The sequence below is a fragment of the Cydia pomonella genome, chromosome 3 (genome assembly GCF_033807575.1).
Source record: "Cydia pomonella isolate Wapato2018A chromosome 3, ilCydPomo1, whole genome shotgun sequence".
NCBI classification, from domain to species: domain Eukaryota; kingdom Metazoa; phylum Arthropoda; class Insecta; order Lepidoptera; family Tortricidae; genus Cydia; species Cydia pomonella.
In genome coordinates this window covers 6,078,094-6,091,343 of record NC_084705.1, presented here as the reverse complement: position 1 = coordinate 6,091,343, position 13,250 = coordinate 6,078,094, and the positions used below count along the sequence as shown (strand labels likewise).

General features: G+C 37.3%; 1 protein-coding gene and 1 long non-coding RNA gene across 6 annotated transcripts in view; one reads left to right on the top strand and one right to left on the bottom strand.

Annotated features, from left to right (window-relative positions):
• Positions 1–13,250, bottom strand: part of LOC133515907 (uncharacterized) — a 76,787-nt gene that overhangs the window by 9,546 nt on the left and 53,991 nt on the right. The window contains exon 3 of one of the 3 annotated variants that reach the window (XR_009799132.1): positions 6,036–8,429. The exons of the other annotated variants lie outside the window; for them this stretch is intronic. This is a non-coding gene — a long non-coding RNA (uncharacterized LOC133515907). Of the gene's footprint in view, positions 1–6,035; positions 8,430–13,250 lie in introns of those variants that run through there. 3 annotated transcript variants of the gene reach the window in all.
• LOC133515904 (tyrosine-protein kinase Fer) overlaps positions 1–13,250 on the top strand; it is a 67,039-nt gene that overhangs the window by 18,174 nt on the left and 35,615 nt on the right. The gene's annotated exons all lie outside the window — the stretch shown is intronic.

Sequence of the window (13,250 nt, the reverse complement as noted above, 5' to 3'; positions counted from 1 at the left end):
AGTTGTAAGATTAGAGGTGGATAAAGCAGCTGTTGTACGTGTAGCTTTACTTGAATTCGCCGCTTTTATGTTGCCTTAAATTATCCATCGTATTGCAGCTGATTATAAAGATTGGTTTCCGCTACGATACCGTTCATATAGTGATTTTTGACGGGCATCTCGAAAGTTTCTTTCGGGGTTTGGACTTAGAGTTTCTTTGCCTTGGTAAGGTTCTCTTAATTATAATCTGTAATTTCTTAGTTTTCAAATTTTCATCTCGATTTTACTACGTTTCTCTTCGACTGACGGAGAAGGGAGTGAGTACTTACTATTTTACGAGAGTATGAATATTATGAAATGTAATGTAGACATCTAGCCTTGAATTATTTCTTGACTGAAAAAGAAATAGTTTTTTTTTAGGGCTAGTGACAATTTTAGAAAAAAAATGTAAGCAGTCTATAAAAAAAAATGTTACTTATTTTAGTTCCGTATTCCGGCAACACGAAACACAGTTGCCCAGATGCGTTATACGTATGTGTAATGGTAGGAGGGCTTGGGCCGAGTTTTTCGTTTGGCGTCAAGATCTTCAAGTCGGGTGTGCTCGAAGTTACCAAGACCTGTGTTGACAGCAGTTTTTAGTTACCTACTGACGATATATTATAGATTTTATCAATGAACACCTGCGCCATGCACGTACGCATGCGAGTAAATAAAGAAAACAAACCCATCTAATACAATGAAAATGAAATAAAGTATCAGTTGGTTGTTAAAACCAAATTGATTGTTAATTATAATCAGCACTACATCATCAGTAATCATAACAACACCATTATTGCCGCACAAATGCCACCGTCCACATATTTAAGGCCATATGTCTAATCAGCGCGAGTCGCACGGAATTAATCGTGAGCGTGACAACACAACAGAAATAGACATTCGCGGGCATTAGTCGGTTCGTCCTCGCGGTAGCCTTCCTAAACATTCTTCTAGAATATTAAACGAGACCTAGTTTTAAGTGGTTTTTACCGGGCTCTGGTGTTACTGGTACCAAAAGTATAAATATATACGCTTTTATAAAGAAATTGTAAAGATAACCAAAAATTAGTGAGATAGTGACTGTAGAAATCTCTAAATCTAAATGTCTTTGTTTGACAGACAAAGCAGTCATAAACAAATATCGTCAGATCAGAACGTTGCGTTTTGCGTTTATGCATTTTCAGAAACGTACTTTCAAAAATGGTTTTTCTTTAACTTTTACGCTAAGCACATACTTATTTACCATAAACCTAATTATAATCTTATTTCGAGTACATAGACAATATACTTAAATTGACATGTTTTAATAGTTATAAGGGGACAAACTTCTTAATTTTATACCTTTAAACGAGCAATTCTTATATATTATATATATATTTCGGGGATCTCGGAAACGGCTCCAAGGATTTCGATGAAATTTGCTACATTGGGGTTTTCAGGGGCGAAAGTTCGACCTAGCTAGGTTTTATCTCTGGGAAAACGAGCATTTTTGAGTTTTTATAAGATTTCTGAACAAAGCTCGGTCTCCCAGTTATTCTTATTCCTTTAAACGAGCAATTCTTGTACATATATATATATATATATATATATATATATTTATATATTTCGGGAATCTCTGAAACGGCTCTAAGGATTTCGATGAAATTTGCAGTATGGGGGTTTTCGGGGGCGAAGAATCGATCTAGCTGGGTCTTATCTCTGGGAAAACGCGCTGTTTTGAATTTGAATATGTTTTCCGAGCTAAGCTCGGTCTCCCAGATATTTCTAAATTATGCGTGATCAGTGTAAGCAGCTCATAGTCTGTCTTAATCAACAATAGGTTTTTGTTGTCAAAGTCATTGTCTAAACCCTCAAGCATAATGATGTAGAACCTGATGTTGTTATTAATTCGTCGAGGTACGTCATCGCCTATTAAGTCATTTTAGACCGGTTATACGAATAGTTACCTACGTTTCAATAAATGGTAACAATTTATTATTTCTATGCATGGTATCAAGCTATATAATGTTCCTTAAATTATATGGTTCTTAATGTTTTTATATCATTAGGTAGTGGGTACAATGATATTGATAGGTATTAAGCTATTAGCGTGTTTTTCGTTTAAATTTACTTTGATTTCAGCAGAATTTCCCTGTAAACAACAAGTACATACTGCCAGGGATCGGAAACCGGTATTTTTTGTATGGGAACGAAAACGGTATTTTTTCGTTCTTTGTTAATTATTTCATTTCTAATTGGGCAATCTCATAATACGAAGTCGTTATCTAAAAACTCAACCGAGTCCTATATTTGGAGTATAAAATAAACCGAAATATATGTTTATTTCAAAGTTTTTCCAAAAAACCGGTTCCGATCCCTGCATACTGCTTAGGGCCCCATCACACTGGCGATTTGCGAGCGAGTTGAAAGCGAGGCGAGCGCGCAACGAATTCGCCGTGAACGCGTAACGTATTTTCAAAGAATCCCAGTACCTTAGTACGCAGTCTCGCCTCAACTCGCTCGCAAATCGCCAGTGTGATACGGCCCTTAGTGCTTACTACGCATGTACTACTATGCTACTATCATAATGTATAAAAAACTTATCTATTCTGTGCCCTGGCTCTTGGCCGAGACGGTGCGTTTCTCGGAACCCGATGTCGCACTGCTCTAAATAGTTCGTTGCACTGTCCGGCCGCAATAAACAACTTGTACGGACATACATTGCGGTAAAGAGACGGTAAGAATACTAAGAATATGATACGAGTAAGTAGGTGCGTAGTCTGCGTACCTGCGTACCATGGTGAGGCAGCAAAAACTCAACAATTTATAGATACAGTTTTATTCCCAACGGCTTTAGTTGCAAGTTAGTTCGTTCGATTAAATAGAAGTACACCCGAACGATGATGAAGACGACGTAATATAAAATTGGGCATTTAAGATTCTTTTGATTTGAATGATATACGTCCAAGGAAATATGTTTTGGGCTTAATTTTATTTTGATGTTTCGGTGTTTTGTATGTCTGATAAGCGGCGCGTTTATTTACGCTAGGCTAGGTAGAGCTGCAGACGGCCTAGTAAAAAGTCACCGCGTAGGAACAACGTGGTATGAATAATTTTCCGCTTTGGACCGATTCTATTTTGATGTCGTTTTTTTTCGTCAAAATTTGATTAGATTTGAATAAAATTTGGTGAGTTTGAAGAGCTTCTCATTGTGAGAAATCGCAATTTGAGAAAAAAAATGTACTTACCTATGTAAATTTCGAAAATTCCATATGTTTTCGTATCACAGAGGAAGTTTGTTGTACAGAATATGGACTCATTATATGTACTCTATCTACCCTCCGAATTTAATCGAAATCTGACGACAACAAAAAAAAACGTTAACTAAATAAAAACCGGCCTCTTTCGCGTATAATTTGGGTATAATTGTTTATTTCATAAATAAATGTATATTAGGCTATTTACCCGACTTTATTTAGTAAAAGTACCAATTGCTAATTCTTATTAAAACTTACTGTGCGTAAATGTCAGAATCTTCAATTTGTATCGATAGGTATGATTGATGACTTCATTGTTGATGGAAATATGAATGATGTTTATTTTACGTTTAATATTGCAGAACTTCTCTGAAAATGAGGACTAAGTTTGTATGAAAACGGTATTCCGCGTGGGGTCTCCACTTTCGTCTTAATTAATAAACCCCCTGTGTTGAAAGAGGCCTTTATATATAATGTAAGGTTGTAATATCTTTCTGTAGCAAGTCATTGAGGCAATTTCTTTAAATTACATCCTCCATTGGTCTATGAAGAGTGCGGCGCAAAGATTACAGGCACTGGACGGAAACGTGCGGTAAAGATTGGGCACTAAATAACTAGCTAGTGACCAGAACGCAGCGAGGTCGTAAATTTAGTAACTTACCCGAAATACATTAATGCACACGCAATAGTTCTGCGCAAGACGCAGTTTCAAACAACACGTCCCGCGCCCCTTCGGATCCCCACGCTGGATCGCGATAGACAGCCTTTGCATCAGGAAAGAAAAAAGAACGAGGGTCATACTTGGAATTGTGTTAGCAAATTCAAGGTTGAAGAAAGAAGAAAATGTCGAAGTTCGTTCCTGATGGGCAATATTTGAAATACGCGTATTGAAACAAAATATACTTTTAGGGCTGGGTGAGCTGGTGAAGATATTTTCACTTTAATCGCTAATTAAAGAGTGAGTAGTTTAAAACGTAGTGATTATATGCTCTTTGAGTTAAACGATGTAAAAAATTCTCCTTTTACCTAACTTGCGTAAACCCAGGATTCCTACTTATGTCTATGGTTTTAACTAATTAGGTCATATACACGGTGTAACACGGGGAATCCGAAAGATTTTAACCACGCACATCTGAGGTCAAAAGAAAGGAAAAAAATTGTATGAGTTGAAGTAAAAAAAAAAACAATTTTTTTTATGTATTTGTACATAAAAAGTGAAATGTTATGGTAAAACTGGCACTGAAAATGAATTTTTCTGGTTTCATTTTGTAAAACCTAGGTTTTGCAAAGGTTGTTTGTCACTTTTTGACATCTATCAATAAGAATATTTACTATATTTAGACAACGCCCCATAATGGCATCATCGCCATTAAAAGGCGTTTTCCACTAAGTTACAATAAAAAGTTTTTTTTTTAAATTGGTATTAACTCTGGAACTAGGCGAAATCCAGAAAAGTTTATATGACATTTTAGTTTCTACATGTGATCAGAATCCCTAGTGTAAATTTATTCGATAGCGAAACGTGACGTACGCGTTTGCGTTAAGTCTCATTTTGTATGGGATTTAGAAACAGCGCGCCAAGCGGAACGTTTCGGAAACTCAAAATCCCATAGAAAATGAGACTTAACGCAAACGCGTACGTCACGTTTCGCTATCGAATAAATTTACACTAGTGGTACATGAATACATTGTTAAAATCTTTCGGTTTCCTCATGTCACTTCGAGTATTATTGCAAATGCGAAAAGCCTCTTTCCAAACTGTAAATGCGCATGCAATTTATATTACATTATATATATATTTATGCTCATTATCTATTGATCACGCGCCCCGGATGTTTGTAAATGATTCGGATTCGTGACCAATACACACGTTAGCTCTGTTTATAAACAAGTATGTATTTACAACACGATGATGATGATGTTATTTTTTACAACAATCGTAACATGTCATTTCATTTAAATCGTATTGCATAATACTAAAAAGCGTAAATATTAGTACCTATTACCTATTATACTAAATACATTGATACAAACAAAAAAAACAGTTTTACTTAAAAAAAAAAAAATATTGTGAACGGAGGATCAAAAATTATAAATGCTAAAAAACCCACAATGTTACTTTACTCGTGCCAAAAGTTCAAAGAGCGCAGTTTTTGAAAAGCCGTGGCGCTTTTTTAGATCACAATACTGCTGGCAAATAGTCCAAAAAATTAATTAGCAATCTTAAGGCCTTTCTCGAGGGACTTCATCGATTCGAATCCTGAGTTTTTGACTTTCTCTCGATAGAAAAATAAATCACTAAGTAGATCTAACATACACCTTAAAAAAATTATAACAAATTTTGCACAAAAGCTAAAAATATGATAATTGTTTTTAAAAATCGGCAATATCATAATATTTTATAAAAAAGCGGCCAAGTGCGAGTCAGACTCGCGCATGAAGCGTTCCGTACCATTTATGACGTATTAAAAAAAAATCTACTTACTAGATCTTGTTCAACATTTTACCACTTTGGACACACATTTTTTCACTTTGGAAGTGTCTCTCGCGCAAACTATTCATTTTAGAAAAAAATGATATTAGAAACCTCAATATCATTTGTGAAGACCTATCGATACCCCACACGTATGGGTTTGACGAAAAAAGATTTTTTGAGTTTCAGTTCTAAGTATGGAGAACCCCCAAAATTTATTGTTTTTTTTTTTCTATTTTTGTGTAAACATCTTAATGCGGTTCATAGAATACATCCATTTACTAAGTTTGAACAGTATAGCTCTTATAGTTTCGGAAAAAAGTGGCTGTGACAGAATCGGACAGACAGACGGACATGACGAATCTATAAGGGTTCCGTTTTTTGCCATTTGGCTACGGAACCCTAAAAATGTACAAAAATAATAAAAATCCCAGGCAAGCACATCCATATCGCTCACGCTTACGCTAAGTGAGAGAAGAACCTGAACCTACGGCCACGGGGCCTTAAGGAGTCAACTATACCTAACTCCACATAATATTTTTACGTAAACTTAGCATTGAGTTATTATTACAATAGAGAAACCATACCAAACAATGAAATTGTCGCAATGCAACCTGTACCACGCGACCAAAACGTCGAAAGCGCCGTAAAAAATCATGGCGCTTACGCGTTTAGGTCGCGAGATTCACGCTTCGCTTCTATTGTTTGTTGTCAAAACAACAACAACTCATGGCGCCAAATACTGGTCCTCTGTGCCGGTTCTATACGTAGTAATAATAGTTCAATGAAACTTAGAGATCGGATTTTCAGAAGTTTATTTTGGTCAGTCATAAACTCATAAAATAGCAATATTGAAGCTGTAAATCTTTTATGAAATTCCCGTGCAATTGCAATATTGAAATACATTACTTTTAAAAGCGTAAACGCAATTAATCAAAACTCAAAAGGCCCATAAATAATCTTATCGTAACAGATCCTTATCGACAAAGTTTATGATATAATACTGCAACTTGACAGAATTGTTATTTCTTTCATACTAATGACATAATAAACTGAAGGTTGTTGTCTGTGGGCTGTGGGAATCTGTCCCGTGCTGGACGAGCAAGTTACGCATTATATTTACAACTAATTATAATTACATCATTTTCACAATAACATCACCTAGTTACTCATATTTCGTGCACTAGTTGACGAGTTTATGTCGGCAAGTCATGAGAATTACATTTAGGGGAATCTGGGACAGTTGGCTAGATGATACAATAGATCTAATCTTTTATTAATTAAACTACAAAAAATGTTGTAGAGAAAATCAATTGTAACAGTAACCTGCAAAGATGTAACGGTATTGCCTAAAATCTCGGGTCAATCGAGAATTTATTTAGTTTCCAGTTTCCTACATTTTGACGCAGTTATACCGGTCATGGTTGCGGATAACTGATATCCCAGGAAAGTCTAAACAGAGTGTAGGCGAAAAGTCTTTGAAGTTGAGACATCACAATTTCAAACCACCCACTACACAATTGAACTATGTTAATCATTGTCAATAGTCCGACACTTCCGACAGAAGCGCTGGTGGCCTAGCGGTAAGAGCGTGCAACTTTCAATCCGGAGGTCCCGGTTCAAACCCCGGCTCGTACCAATGAGTTTTTAGGAGTCTATGTACAAAATATCATTTGATATTTACAAGTCGCTTTTCGATGAAGGAAAACATCCTGAGGAAACCGGACTAATCCCAATATGGCCTAGTTTACCCTCCGGGTTGAAAGGTCAGATGGTAGTCGCTTTCGTAAAAACTAGTGCCTACGCTAATTCTGGGGATTAGTTGTCAAGCGGACCACCGGCTCTCATGAGCCGCGGCAAAATGCTGGGACAACGCGAGGAAGAAGAATATTGTCAATAGTCCGACACGCAACACTCGCTACATCCGAAGATCGATCCTTTCGCTTTAACTTCTGGATCACTGGTCCCCAAGTTGGCGATAAGTTAAAAACCATCTTCCCTATTAAAATTCCTGGGGTGTTTACTGATTTCAATCGCGTCTCGCACTTGTGAAGTGAGTATATGTTTTATACAAAGTTTTTGTGACACTACACTAGGTACGTTTTATTTGCATTCTCATACTCGTATCACGTGCCCCGTTCAATAACAGACAGTAGAACGTTTCTGGTTGTCAGTTGGCATGCCTGGCCAGCAATTGCAGGGTCAACTGAGGGGTCAATTGCCAATTTCCTTTCAGATTGCCACCGTCTAATTGCTTACTTGAGATCTGGTATGCCGGAATCATGATTATGATTAATTATTAAGGCGACCCACTTAGCACCTTGGGCTTGCTCAATGCTTTCATGAAAAGTACGTGTACTTTGCCCGTCCAGTAGGGGACTTTCCTACTAGTCATATCAATTTCTTTTTTGGTACTGTCAAAACTATCAGCCAGTATGTAATTTAAACCCGCAGAAGTGACATCACGGTCAAGTCACTTTTTTAGTTCTATCCGATTTAGTCTAAGTTTTTCTAATTATTACCTGGTGCGTGGTGTGAAATAATTTATTTTAAATAGAGTCAACAATCTCTATTGTGATCCCAGGACAGTCCACAGAGATAAAAAACGTTTAGGATTCTTTTACTAGGGCGTTCCAACCTTCCGGCTCTACAGGCTTTGAAATCCAACCATCATGGTCAATGTGCCTTTCGATTTCGAGACAGATCTAGAAAGTAAAAAAAAAAAAAAAACACGTCAGGATACCTTGTTCTGTAGTGAAGTTCTTTTCCTGACATTATTGCTTCATAAGTACATATTGTAAGTACCTTCCCTAAAACCTTATTCTAATATTTTTTACCTTAACAGGACGAACATTAATTATACACACACATATATATAATTTAAATCTTATGACGCTTATCAGAAATGGTTCTATATATTATCTGTTAATGTTTACAGTCAAATTGTCGATCTTTTTATAAAAGATTAAGCAATACCGTTTATTTTATGATCTTGATTTGGTCTACGTAGCGGTCGTAGAGTACTTCCTAGTTGCTAGTAGAGAATAATTTTAGTTTAGAACCGAGCTGTATGTTTGTGGACAAATAATATAGGCACCGGAATCTAAATGTGATCATTGATTACCCACTGAGCTGTGCGTCGACGCACAGCTCAGTGGGTGATCGTATGAAACACCAATTAATAACTTATGTGCTGCCTCCGCTCTGATGTATTCATTAGACTTATCAATTTGGCACTCCTTCCAAAAGGAAAAAAAATCAAGACGGCAACGCCAACGCTTTATTTAGAACAGAAATTGTTTAATTGAACAAAATTATCATATTAACATAAGTTATTATTTAAAACCATCTATTATGAACGTGTTTGACACATGCTTGTTTGGTTAATGGTTCTCTGTGCTCTACAATTAGGTATTTATATTTTATGGTGTTTCACACGCCGCCGCTGACCGCCCACCGGTGCTGCTGCTCAGGTAGGTACCAGTTCTAACGAACTTGACGTTAAAAAAACTAAAATTGACAGTCCGCGCTCAACATAATATATTAATGAAAAGATGGGATAGAAAATGTATTAAAAAAAGGTATTAGAATTTGAATTTTAAAAGGCGGCGCGTTCAAGCGGCTGCTCCGGAGTTTATTTTGTTTGAGTGTTCGAAAAAGAAAACAAAAGTGGAAGTTCTTTTACTCCTATTTGCCTCTGACCTCGGTTGTTATTGACAATGGCTGCCAGAATGAAATATGGTGCGCCGGTAACGAAAAAGAGATTAGGTGGACGATATTATTCCTAGTCTATTGTGCCATCGCCAGCGGCGGCGCTGTTTGCCGTTTGAAAAGCTTTTTACATGTTATTTTTGGGCAACCTGTTAGACTGTGACGAAGGGTCAGTGTTTTTTTTTTCGGATTATCATAAGCTTTATCACATTAGATGACGCCTACCTATTTATGTCTACGTTTTCACCTATTTTAGAAACAAGATTTGTATTAGGGCATATTGAAGCCTAATAATTAGAATTGGAAGGTATTATGAAGTCGTGTAATCACACGTCGTTTTATAAGGCTTGCGAGAGGTCCTCGGGCCGCGAGCCGCGAGTCGTAATGAAGCGGTGCGTGTGGCGGAGGAGGGCAGACACAATAGCCGCCGCCGAGCCTTCCCAGAACCGGTCTGGAGCCTGAGTGCTGCGCCGAATTTCGCTTCGACCACCCATTGCCCGCGTCCCGATACTTATCGCACCTGTGTTTATGACTAGAAACGCCATACACTTCTGATACCGTCCTCGGGCGACGGAATTGCATTGCGGCCGGACCACCCGTTGTAGTTGTCAGCGGTATGAATTATGGCGTAGTCGCTTCGGGAACTTGGTGTTTAATCTCAGTTAGTATGAATTATTCACGCCGTGCTAAATGTAACTTGTCACCTATATTTGGCAACAATAGATTGAATCGGCATGAGGCTCCGAGAGTGGAAAGGAAGGCTGCACCGCTAGTCGGTGCAACGATCCCGCCTGCTTAACGTTCTACTCCTGCGCTAGTGGTGTGGTGGCGCCACATCGATACGCCACCTTGTCAAAATCTTAAATCATTAATCTTATGTTTACGATCTTAGAAGATATCCTACCTTTTTTGTTAAAGTTTTGTTAATTCGATTTTGACAAATTATTCTAGCATAGTTTCGTTTAAGAGCATGACATAACCTATTGGACCGATAAATTAAAAAGTGAGTGACATGGTCGGTCGTAAAGAAGTTGTCCGTTGGACGCGCTGTTGCGTATAAAGATGTAGATGACGCATCAACATAGATATCTATTGGCAGCAAACCTTTCTGTATATTTCGTCAATGTTAGCATCATGTCTATATTAAAAATGCATACATTAAGAATCGGTTTTGAATATAATGTATATTTCTTAACGGTCTTTTTTCTGTTATTTTTATTGGTGTTAAGAAGCTGATGGTGACCGCGAAATAGTAGATGTTTGTGCTAAATCAGCTATACAACAGGGCTTGATATTAGATAATAAATGTTTTACTCGTGATATAAGATCCTCTATGAGACCTTTATAACAAATATGAAAAATGGAATAAAGTGTGGCAAGAGTCTTGTAAAACTGGAAGTAGCATACACTATGGTAGCTTGCAACCATGAATCCCATTACACACCATGGTTTTTCAAGAACAAGGGGTTTTCAAAATTAATCACAGCAAATATTATTAGGCTTCGCCTTGGATTCATTTGTTCCCCTGTGCGTTTGGCCAAAATGAGGATAAGGGACAGCTCGATCTGTGAGTGTGGACTGGACGAGGGTACTACAAATCATACCTATTTTAGTGGAGTGTCCTAAAATACGTTATCCTATATGATTTTCTTCCTCGTGAGATTAGCCGTCCAGTAAATATTAACTTTTTACTAACTTTAGTTTAAGTATACTCCGTTTTGTGGTAATTTGAATAAATTCCTAGCTAAAAATTATCTTATATTGTAGTATGTATCATATTATTGTACAATAAGTTCCTAGATTTAATACTAAACTAATTTGTACTGTACCTATAGTGTTCATATTGTTTAATAGTTGTATGTAGTCTGTTAGTTAGTGGTAATTTGTATTTCTTTGCAGATTGATCAGATACTCCACCGAACACTGTCTAAGACCGTATATAATATGATAAGATTCATATACTAGCCGTATCCAATTTCGACATTGGCAGAATCATTGATGATTCGGTGTTCGGTGGCAGGCGCGGATACAAGATTTGGCTTAGGGGGGGGGCCATTTTGAGAAAATCATATATTTTTGCACAGAAAATAAAATTTACTCAATTTAGTAATGTGAGAGCCAGGGTTTTAGGGGGGGGGCCATTGCCCCTATGCCCCCCCCCCCCCTTGTATCCGCGCCCGTTCGGTGGTGTAAGGTGTTGACACCTTGATAGAGCCATAACACGAAAAATTTATTGACTCACTTTGGTAATATTCAGACAAGCTCGTCGGTTGCATATTAATATTATATGTGTACTTATGGGTCCCGTCCCGTGTCCGTGTGCACTTACAGGAGTATCACTGAAGTGAAGTACTTCACTTACGTACGTAGCTTTTTACACACTTTTGTAGTTTTTTTATTTGTTTTGGGCAGCGAACGAAAAAAACATAGAAGACTAACGTCAAACAAAATATGAGCGTAAAAGTGGCCCCACTATTAAAACATTTAAAACACGCAATACTCATAACGAACCAATTGCAACTCGTCAAAGTTTAGGTGTTTTCTTCCACGAAACTTCATTTGACCATGAATAATTAGTCAATTTAAACCACCCAAACTACGATTGGTCTATTATAAAATGAGGCGCTGTGATTGGCTGTAGCGTTGTCACTTGAAAATACATGACAATGGAAACCAACTCTAAGTAGACGGTTTCATGCAATATAGAACATGTTAAAAATGCAATATTTGTGTATGATAATTTATTATTATTTTTAAAACAGGCTTATTATTTGTTCGTTTATCGAACCAATTAATACATTGTATCGTTCATCTTATAAGGCACCTGCGACTAGGGTTGCCATCCGTCCGGGTTTCCCCGGATTTGTCCTAGTTTAGACGGCGTCCTGGGAGGGCTTCATTTGTAGTCCGGGTTTAAAAAATTAAAGCCTTAGGCCGCCCGCGACACACGCACACCCTGTTTAAAAAAACCTGTTGACATGTCCGGGTTCTGGACTCTAAAATCCGGGGTTTTCATGCGTCTTGTCCTGGTTTCCAAATTTTAGAGATGGCAACCCTACCTGCGACGTTTAGTTAGGTGGCACAGAAATATGTCATATATAAATTAATGTAAATTTGATAGGTCAATATTGAAAAAAAAAAAACAACTGGCATATGGGATTTTTAAATTTTGCTCTGATCAAAATGAAAACCGATATCTGCGGATCCGAGAGGCCTTTTATTATGAATTTGAGACCAAAATTAAAAACAGCTGCCGCAGGTTTGAATTTTAGATTTTTTATCGAAAATCGATATCTGAGGGTCGGAGAGGACCTTTATAACGAATTTTAGGTCAAACATGGAACCAAAAAGCTCGCCATCTTGGATTTCTGCACTTTTCCTTTGATTAAGATACAAATCGATATCTGAGGATCCGAGCGGCCCTTGGCCCTTTATTATGATTCTGAGGTCATATTTGGTAAAATCGCCCTCCATCTTGAATATGTCCATTTTTGCTCTGATAGGTCAATATTGAAAAAAAAAAACAACTGGCATATGGGATTTTTAAATTTTGCTCTGATCAATATGAAAACCGATATCTGAGGATCCGACCAATTTTCATCTCGATCAGAGCAAAAATGCAGACATCCAGAATGGCGGACTTTTTTTTTACCTCAGATTCATTATAACGGTCCTTTCGGATCCTCACATATCGATTTTCACCATGATAAGAGCAAAAATGGAGATATTCAAGATGTAGGGCGTTTTTACCCAATTTTACATCAGAATCATAATGTTAGGCCTTTGGCCGCTCATGGATCAGGGAAACAATGCAG